We start from the raw sequence: 10382 nt of genomic DNA, 5'->3' as shown, positions 1-10382 counted from the left end.
GGTCTCCTTAAATGTCATAATCACTATGACACTATTCTATCCTATTCTATTCTGATTACTGTAATCCTAGAGAAACTTCTTTTTCTCAGGGGTCCCGACCCGATCGTGAAGTTATTGTCATATGCTGCCAATATGGGAGGAGGGGATGGGGTGGAGTGGGTAAGGTGTGTCTATGCATGCTCAGAGTAAGATTTCTTTCCCTGATAAGGAACAGAGAATTCAGATAATCTCACAGATGGCTGGGGAAAGCAGTGGAAGTTGATTGCTTTGTTTTTAATGGCTGAGTATAGTCTTTTGTGTAAATGTGCCACGGTTTCTTTATCCATTCTTCAGTTGTGGGACATCTAAGTGGTTTCCAGATTCTGACTATTAAAAATAAAACTGCTATGAATGTAGTTGATTAGGTGTCCTTCTTGTAGAGCTTCTTTTCTGAGAAAGAGCTAGATTGATTTCAAAAGTGCTTGTAAAAGTTTCCACTCACACCAGCAAGGAAGGCGTGTTACCCTTTGTCCTCATCCTCACCAGGATGTGCTACAACTTGAGATTTTTGATCTTAGCCTTTCAGACTGATATGAGATAGAATCTCAGAGTAATTTTGATTTGCATTTCTCTGATGATGAGGGAAGGTGAGCATTTATTTAAGTACTTCTAAGCCATTCAAGATTTCCCTGTTGAAAATTCTTTGTTTAGTTCTGTGACAATTATTTAATTGGGTCATTTTTTTTTGAGTTTGATTTCTTGAGTCCATTGTATAGTTTGGATAGTAGCACTTTGTTGAAGACAGGATTGATGTGTTCTTTTCCTAATGTGTAGACTGACATTTAGTTTCATTGATAGTGTTTACTCCTTACAGAAGTTTTCAGTTTCGTGAGGTCTCATTTGTTAACTTTTGATTCTAGAGCCTGATCTGTTGGTGTTCTGTTCAGGAAGTTGTCTCCTGTACCAATGAGTTGAAGGCTCTTTCCAGCTTTATCTTCTAACAGATTTAGTGTGTCTGCAGTTATATGGAGGTCTCTGACCAACTTGGATTTGAGATTTTTTTTCAGGGAGAAAAATATGTATCTATTTGCATTTTTCTATATGCAGAGAGATACAGTTAGACCAGCATGGTTTGTTGAAGAGGCTGTCTTTTTTCCATTGTATGGTTCTGGCTTCCTTGTCAAAAAATCAATTGACCAAAGGTATGTGGGTTTATTTCTGTGTCTTTGATTTTATACAATTGATCAACCAACCAGTCTATCTCTATGCCAGGACCAGACATTTTTTATTACTATTGCTGTGTGTTGTAGCTTGAAGTCAGGGATGGAGATAACTCCAGAAGTTCTTTTATTGTGTAGGATTGTTTAAGCTGTTCTGGATTTTTTTTAAATTTAATTTTTCTTTTTAGTTTCATTTTGTTAACTCTGTGTCCCAGCTGTATCCCGCTCCCTCATTCCCTCCCCAACCCCACACTCCCTCCCTGGTCTCCTCCCTGTCCCTTTCCAAGTACACTGATAGGGGAGGACCTCCTCCCCTTTCATTTGACCCTGTTTTATCAGGTGTCTTCAGGGCTGGCTGCAAAGTCCTCCTCTGTGGCCTAACAGGACTGCTCCTCCCCTGGGGGGGAGGTCAAAGAGCCTGCCCTTGAGATCCTGTTAGAAATACTCCTTGTTACCCTTACTTTGGAAAACTACTTGGTTACTGAGCTACCACAGGCCAAATCCGAGCAGAAGTTCTAGGTTATATCCATAGATGGTCCTTGGTTGAGTCTCAGTCTCAGAAAAGACCCTGTGCCTGGATATATTTGTTCCTCCATGTGAAGTTTAGAATTGTTCTTTCAAAGTCTGAAAAGGACTGTGTTGGTATTTTGATGTGACTGCATTGAATCTGTAGATTGCCTTTGGTTAGATGGCCATTTTCACTATGTTAATCCTATGGATCCAGGAAATTGGGAGATCTTTCCATTTCTGACATCTTCTTAATTTTCTTTCTTCAGACCATTGAAGTCCTTTTCATGCAGGTCTTTCACTTATTTGGTTAGAGTCACACCAAGACACATTATAGCATTTGTTGATATTATGAATGGTGTAGTTTCCTTATTTTCTTTCTCAACACATATGTCCCTTATGTACAGGAGAGCTACGGATATTTTTAAAAAAATAATCCTGTATCCAGTTACTTTGCTGAGGCTGTTTATCAGCTGTAGGAGTTCTCTGGTGGAATATTTGGGGTTGCTTACATACACTATCACCTCATCCGCAAATACCAATATTTTGACTTGTTCCTTGCTGATTTGTATGCCTTGATCTCCCTTAGTTGTCTTATTGCTCTAGCTAGAACTTAAAGTACTATATTGAAGAGGAACAGAGAGAGTGGACATTCTTCTCCTGTCCCTGATTTTAGTGGAATTGCTTTATATTTTTCTACATTTATTTATTTTCTACAATATTTCTTCATTTATTTATTTTGATACTTGCAATCAGCTTGCTGTATATAGCCTTTATTATGTTTAAATATAGACTTTGTATCTTTGATCTCTCTAAGATTTTCATCATGATGGGATGTTGGATTTGGTCAACCATATTTTCTCCATCTAATGAGATGACCATGTGATTTTTTTTCTTTAAATTTTTTAATGTGGTGGATTACATTGATGACATTTTGTATGTTGAACCACCCCTGCATCCCCGTGATGATGTATATGATGTGTTCTTGGATTCAGTCTCTATTTTATTGATATTTTTTTGCATGGAAGTTCATGCATGAAATTAGTCTGGAATTATCTTTCTTTGTTGGGTCTTTCTGCTGTTTAGTTGTCAGCATGACTGTGGCCTCATAGAATGAATTTGGCAATGTTTCTTCTGTTTCTATTTTGTGGAATAATTTGAAGAATATCTGTATTAGTTCTTTTTTGAATGTCTTACAGAATTCTGCACTAAAACCATCTGGATCTGAAATTTTTTTTGGGGGGTTTGGGAGATTTTTGATGATACCTTCTATTTTCTTAGTGGTTATTGGACTATTTAAAGTTTTTCCTGATCTTGATTCATCTTCGGTAGGTGAAATCTATACAGAAAATCATCTGTTTACTTTATATTTTTTAATTTTGTAGAATACAGGCTTTTGAAGTAAGTCCTAATGATTTTTTTGGATTTCCTCATTGTCTGTAGTTATGTCCCCCTTTTTGTTTCTGATGTTTATCTGGATACTCTCCCTCTGCCTTTCAGTTAGTTTGTCTAAGGGTTTGTTTATCTTGATATTTTCAAAGAACCAGCTTTTGGTTTTATTGATTCTTTGTATCAGACTCTTTGTTTCCAATGTATTGATTCCAGCCGCAAGTTTGAATATTTCCTGTCAACTGCTCCATGTTGGTGTGTTTGCTTTCTTCTGTTAGAGAGCTTTCAAGTGTGTTGCTAAATCATGAGTATAGGATCTCTTCAATTTCTTTATGAAGGTACTTCATTTTTCAAAATGCTGTCAGCTTTTCTCTTAGCACTGCTTTCATTGTGTCTCATAAGTTTGGTATGATTTTTTTTCTCTTTTTTATTAATTACACTTTATTCATTTTGTATCCCCCCATGAACCCCTCCCTCCTCCCCTTCCAGTCCCCTCTCCCCCCTTTCTGCATGCATGCCCCTCAAGTCCACTGATAGGGGAGGTCCTCCTCTCCTTCTTTCTGATCTTAGTCTATCAGTTCTCATCAGAAGTGGCTGCATTGTCAGGGTTCTAGGTTATCTCCATGAATAGTCCTTGGTTGGAGTATGAGTCTCTGGGAAGTTCCTTGTGTTCAAATTTTCTTGTTCTGTTGCTCTCCTTGTGGAGTTCCTTTCCACTCCAGCTCTTACTATTTCCCACTTCTTACATAAAATTGTGCCTTCATTTTCTTTGAAAACTAGAATGTCTTTTATTTCTTCCATGATCAAGTGGTGTTTCTCTTGTTGAAGTCTAGCTTTAATCCATGGATGTCTGATAAGATTCACAGAGTTATTTCAATGTTTTTATATCTGCTGAAGCTTGCTTTATAACTGATTATATGGTAAAATTTGGAGAAGGTTTCATGAGGTGCTGAGAAATGTTCTGTAGATATCTGTTAGGCCCATTTGATTCAAGATGTCTGTTAGTTTCTTTATTTCCCCATTTACTTTCAGTCTTGATCTGTCCTTTGGAGAAAGTCAGTGCTGAAGTCTCCGAATATTATTATGTGAGATTCAATGTGTGATTTAAGCTTTAGTAGTATTTCTTTTATGAATGATGCCACCCTTACATTTGCATCAGAGATGTTCATTATTGAGTGGTTGTAGTGGTGGATTTTTCCTTCGGTGAGTATAAAGTGTTCTTCCCCATATCTTTTGATTAATTTTGACTGAAAACTTATTTTTTGAGACATGAAAATGGCTACTTCATCTTTTTTTTCTTGTTCAATTCACTTTCAAAACATTTTCCAGTCCTATATTCTGAGGTAATTTCTGTTTATTCATCATTATTTTTTAGTGTAATCACCCATTCCTAAAAAAAGTCTCTGTCTAGTATCCCTAATGACCTATCAAGGCACACACTCAGAATAATTCTCTATAAGACAATACACAGCCAACACCCTTTCCTAAGATCCAGAGAGGGAATCAGAAGAGAAGAAATTAAACATCATAGACCTAAAATAGACTAGTCCAGATAGCAACAGTTAGAATCACAATCATCCAAAACCCAAATAACTAGTCACCAGAGTGAAACCAAAATCATTAACACCCAAGACACCAAGGCAATACAACCCTACTAGAGGAGACCCTGAGAAATTCAATATAGCCACAGAACAAGACAATGACTTAAAAACATAGATAACTCAAGGGTATAACAGAGGATATTGATAAAACCTCAATGATGTATGTGAAAACAAAGAAAAAGTGAAATAAAACACTGAAGATAGTTGAAGACATTTTATTACAAAAGGAACAGATAAAATTAAAAACAGAGATGTATCTAGAAATTAAAAAACTGAAGAAATCTAACAAAAAATCAAGTGATAAGGCTCACCAACACAGTCCAAAACATGAAAAAGACATTCTCATTACTAGAGAAAATGCTATTCCTTAATTTCTCATCCATCAGGTTCTCTGTTTCTTGATTTTACTGAGCTCTTTAATCTATTTTTAGTGAGTTTTGTGCAGAGTGATACATGAGGATCTTTTGAATTAATTTATGTGCATACTTCTAGTTTGACCACAACAATGTGTTGAAGATGCTGTCTGTTTTTCCAGTGTTTATTTCAAGATTTCTTATTTTAAAAATATCAAGTTTCCATAGGTATTTGGATTTCTGCCTGGGTCTTCGATCTCATCATCGACCACAGTGTTTGTTACTCTGCCAATACCATGCTGTTACTACTATAGTTTTTAGTTCAATTTAATCTTTGGATGGGGATCCCTCTCACAGTTTTTATTTAAGATTGTTTTAGGTTTCATGGTTTGTTTGTGCTTCTATTTGAAGCTGAAAATTGTCCTTTCAACATCTGGTAAGAATTGTCTGGAATTTTGATGAGGATTACACTGAATGTTGACTTTGATTTTTTTTTTTTTGGATGGAGAGTTTTACTCCATTAATCTTACTTATCAATGAGCAGGGAAGATCTTCCTAGCCCTTGCCCAGGCATAAAAATAAACCATCTTCAAAAATACAGCAGATTAATAGATCCACACTTATCACCCTGCACAAAACTGAAGTCCAAGTGGATCAAAGACCTCAAAATAAAACCAGACACATTAAATAGGCTTGAAAAAAAAGTGGGAAATACCCTAGAACTCATTGGTACAGGAGAAAACTTCCTAAACAGAACACCAACAGCATAGGCTCTAAGAGCAACAATCAATAAATGGGACCTCATGAAACTGAAGAGCTTCTGCAAAGCAAAGGACACCATCATCAAAACAAAGCGACCGCCTACAGATTGGGAAAGAATCTTCACCAACCCTTTATCTGACAGCGGACTCATATCCAGTATCTATAAAGAACTAAAAAAGCTGAAAAGCAGCAAACCAAGTAATCCACTTAAAAAATAGGGAACAGAGCTAAACAGAGAATTCTCTGTAGAGGAATACCGATTGGCAGAGAAGCACTTAAAGAAATGTTCAACCTCACTAGCCATTAGGGAAATGCAAATCAAAACAACCCTGAGATTTCACCTTACACTCATGAGAATGGCCAAGATCAAAAACTCAAGTGACAACACATGCTGGAGAGGTTGTGGAGAAAGGGAAACCCTTCTCCACTGCTGGTGGGAATGTAAACTTGTACAACCACTTTGGAAATCAATCTGGCGCTTTCTCAGACAACTAGGAATAGTGCTTCCTCAAGATCCAGCCATACCACTCCTGGGCATATATCCAAAAGAGGCTCAACTACACAAAAAGGACATTTGCTCAACCAAGTTTGTAGCAGCTTTATTTGTAATAGCCAGAATCTGGAAACAACCCAGATGCCCCTCAACTGAAGAATGGATGCAGAAATTGTGGTACATCTACGCAATGGAATATTACTCAGCAATGAAAAATAAGGAAATCATGAAATTTGCAGGTAAATGGTGGGATCTGGAAAGGATCATCCTGAGTGAGTTGTCCCAGAAGCAAAAAGACACACATGGTATATACTCACTCATATAGACATACAACATAGGACAAACCCACTAAAACCTGTGCATCTAGAGAAACTAAGCAAGAGAGAGGACCCTAACTTAAATGTCCAATCCCCATCCATAAAGGCAAAGAGGATGGACATCAGAAGAAGAAGAAAACAGGAAATAACCTAGGAACCTACCACAGAGGGCCTCTGAAAGCCTCTGCCCTACAGACTATCAAAGCAGATGCTGAGCCTGATGGGCGACTGTTGGGCATAGTGAAGGGAATTTTATGTAAAAACTGGGAAATAGTAAGAGCTGGAGAGGACAGGGTCTCCACAAGGAGAGCAACAGAACAAGAAAATTTGAACACAAGGAACTTCCCAGAGACTCATACTCCAACCAAGGACTATTCATAGAGATAACCCAGAACCCCTGCACAGATGTAGCCCAGGGCAGTTCAGAGTCCAATTGGGTTACATAGTAATGTGAAGAGGGATTACCTCTGACATGAACTGACTGGCCTGCTCTTTGATCACCTCCTCCTGAGGGGGAGCAGCCTTACCAGGCCATAGTATAGGACAATGCAGCCACTTTTGATGTGAACTGATGGACTAAGATCAGAAAGGAGAGGAGAACCTCCCCTATCAGTGGACTTGGTGAGTGGCATGCATGCAGAGGGAGGAGGGAGGGTGGGATTGTGAGGGGAGGAGGGAGGGGCTTATAGGGGGATGCAGAATGAATAAAGTGTAATTGATGAAAAATTAAAAAAATACAGCAGATAACTGAAAGCCTTCTGCATAACAAAGGACCACCATCATTCTGAAAATGTAGCAGTGTAAACAAAGGTAAAATAGTTTCACCAACTACACACCCAAATAAAGGCTAACATTCCAATGTATAAATAAGTCAAAACAAAAATTAGATATCAAGAAAATATGCAATACAAATAAAACACATATAATTATAAATAAAGAATTATTTATTACTATTATTAATTACAGTTTATTCACTTTGTATCCCAGGTGTAGCCCCCACCCCCTCCCAAGCCCACCCTCCCTCTTCTTCTCCTATGCCCCTCCCCGAGTCCAATGATAGGGTAGGTCTTCCTCCCCTTCCACCTTACACCAGTTTATCAGTTCTCATCAGGACTGGATTTGTTGTTTTCCTCTGTAGACAGGTAAGGCTGCTACCCCCTCATGTGGAGGTGATCAAAGAGCCGGCCCATGAGTTCATGTCATGTCACTATTTACAGATGATATATGATATTTTAACTGAATGACCCCAAAAGTTCTACCAGGGAACTCCTACAGTTGATAAATCCATTCAGCCAAGTGCCTGGATACAAAATCAACTCAAAAAATTTAGTAGCACTCCTGTATACAAAAGATAAAAGGGCTGAGAAAGAAATTCACAATATCCCCAAAGGACATGAAGTACTTGGTGTAACTCTAACCAAGCAAGTGAAAGACTTGTATAAAAAAAAAATCTTTCGGTCTCTGAAAAAAGAAAATGGAAGAAGATATCACAAGAGAATTCTTTTTTATTATTTTATTGTATTATTCATTTTGGATCCCCCCATAAGCCCCTCCCTCCTCCCCTCCCAACCCCACCCTCCCTCCCATTTCTGCATGCATGCCACTCCCCAAATCAACTGATAGGGGAGGTTCTCCTCTCCTTTCTGATCTTAGTCTATCAGTTCACATCAAAAGTGGCTACATTGTCCTCTACTGTGGCCTGGTAAGGCTGCTCCCCCCTCAGGGGGAGGTGATCAAAGAGCAGGCCAATCAGATTATGTCAGAGGCAGTAATGGGAAGCCATTACTATGTAACCCACTTGGACACTGAACTGCCATGGGCTACATCTGTGCAGGGGCTCTAGGTTATCTCCATGAATAGTCCTTGGTTGGAGTATGAGTCTCTGGGAAGTTCCCTGTGTTCAAATTTTCTTGTTCTGTTGCTCTCTATGTGGTGACCCTGTCCTCTCCAGCTCTTACTATTTCCCACTTCTTACATAAAATTCCATTCATTCTGCCCAACAGTTGACCATCAGGTTCAGCATCTGCTTAGATAGTCTGTAGGGCAGAGGCTTTCAGAGGCCCTCTGTGGTAGGTTCCTATTTTGTTTCCTGTTTTCTTCTTCTGGCTTTCAGAAGCCCTCTATAGAAGGTTCCAATCCCCATCCTGAAAGGCAAAGAGGATGGACATCAGAAGAAGAAGAAAACAGGAAACAAGAGAATTCTTAAAGAAATAATTCAAATGGCTGAGAAACATTTAAAGATATGTGCAAGATCCATAGCCACTGGGGAAATGGAAACCAAAAGTAGTTTGAGGTATGGTCTAAAGAGAGTCACAATGGCTAAGAATATTCAGACATTGCTAGTAGGAGTACAAACATGTTTAGCCACTAAGGACATACTTGTGGCTTTTCTGCAGCAAGGTGGGAATTGTTCTGCCTCTAGAACCAACTATACTACTCTTGCGCATATATCCAAAGAATGTTTCATCCTTCCATGGAAACATTTGTGCAAACATGTTTATGATTGCTCCAATAAATACTTCCAGAAATTGGATATAACCCAGACATCCATAGCAGAAGAATAGATAAAGAAAATGTGGACATTTACACAACAAAATAGTACTCAGTCATTTTACAAAGTAAATCATGAAATGTGAAAGTAAATGCTTATCTGCAGACAAACTAGAAAGAAGTCAGTCTGAGTATCTAGTAACACAAGTTCAAATATACTAATATGGCATGTATCTTCTTACATGTTAACATTACTTTTAAAGTGAATGACAAGCAACCTACAGTACATAAAACCATGTAGGATACACACAGAATAAGGGACTAGTGTTCGAGAACAAGTAACTAGATCTCCCTAGGATAGGTCAGTAAAATAGTTATTTATAGATGGAGGATGGGCTCATAAAGAAGAATTAGTTGGAAGTGGGGAAGAAAGAGGACATTAAGGAAAGTAATATTATGAGAGAGCGAAGATGAAATGTCAATTGAATGTTACTGTAGTAACCTAATACAGCAGGAGATTCCTAAAATGTATACATATCTGAAGGTGATCCAAATGAAATAATACAAGAGAGTCTCAACAGGATGTCACTTGTCATCAAATGAAGAATGGGTTTTATCGACTTGAGGTGGTGGCCAAAAGAGTCTTATTTGAATGCCCAAACAATGCACACTTTTATCAAGATTATAATTTGCTCTCCATAACTTCACTGCAAGTCTCTATCGCTGAATACAGCACTTACACAACTCACTGAACACAGAGACATTAAGCTGGTGCCTACATAGAAATTTCACTGTATAGGTATATTTATCTATATCTGGACTGATGTAGAAAAAATAGATAGATAGATAGATAGATAGATAGATAGATAGACAAATAGATTTATTTGTGTGTGTAATCTATCTGTCTATCTATCTATCTATCTATCTATCTATCTATCTATCTATCTATCTATCTATATCAGATAGATGATAGATAGATTTGTGTGTAACCACTATATATTTTTTTAAAATTCCAGTAAACAAATTTTGCAAGACTATACATAGGAGACATCAATTAATTATTTTGTTTGTTTATATACAAGAATTAACAGTACATAATTATTTTTCACTTTCCTCCCTTCAAAGCCTCTTGTAGTTTTAGCTCTTTTGAAATTTCATGGCTGCATTTTCATGAATGGAGTTTACATAAGTTAGATATCAAATTTTGATTTGCATTATATTGTATATGTCTTATTATAACAATATATATAATAAAAATACCATGAAATTAT

This window comes from Meriones unguiculatus, assembly GCF_030254825.1.
Source record: "Meriones unguiculatus strain TT.TT164.6M chromosome 13 unlocalized genomic scaffold, Bangor_MerUng_6.1 Chr13_unordered_Scaffold_39, whole genome shotgun sequence".
In the NCBI taxonomy this organism is placed as follows: Eukaryota; Metazoa; Chordata; class Mammalia; order Rodentia; family Muridae; genus Meriones; species Meriones unguiculatus.
The sequence above is the reverse complement of the archived record's forward strand: the minus strand, read 5'-3'. Positions refer to the sequence as shown.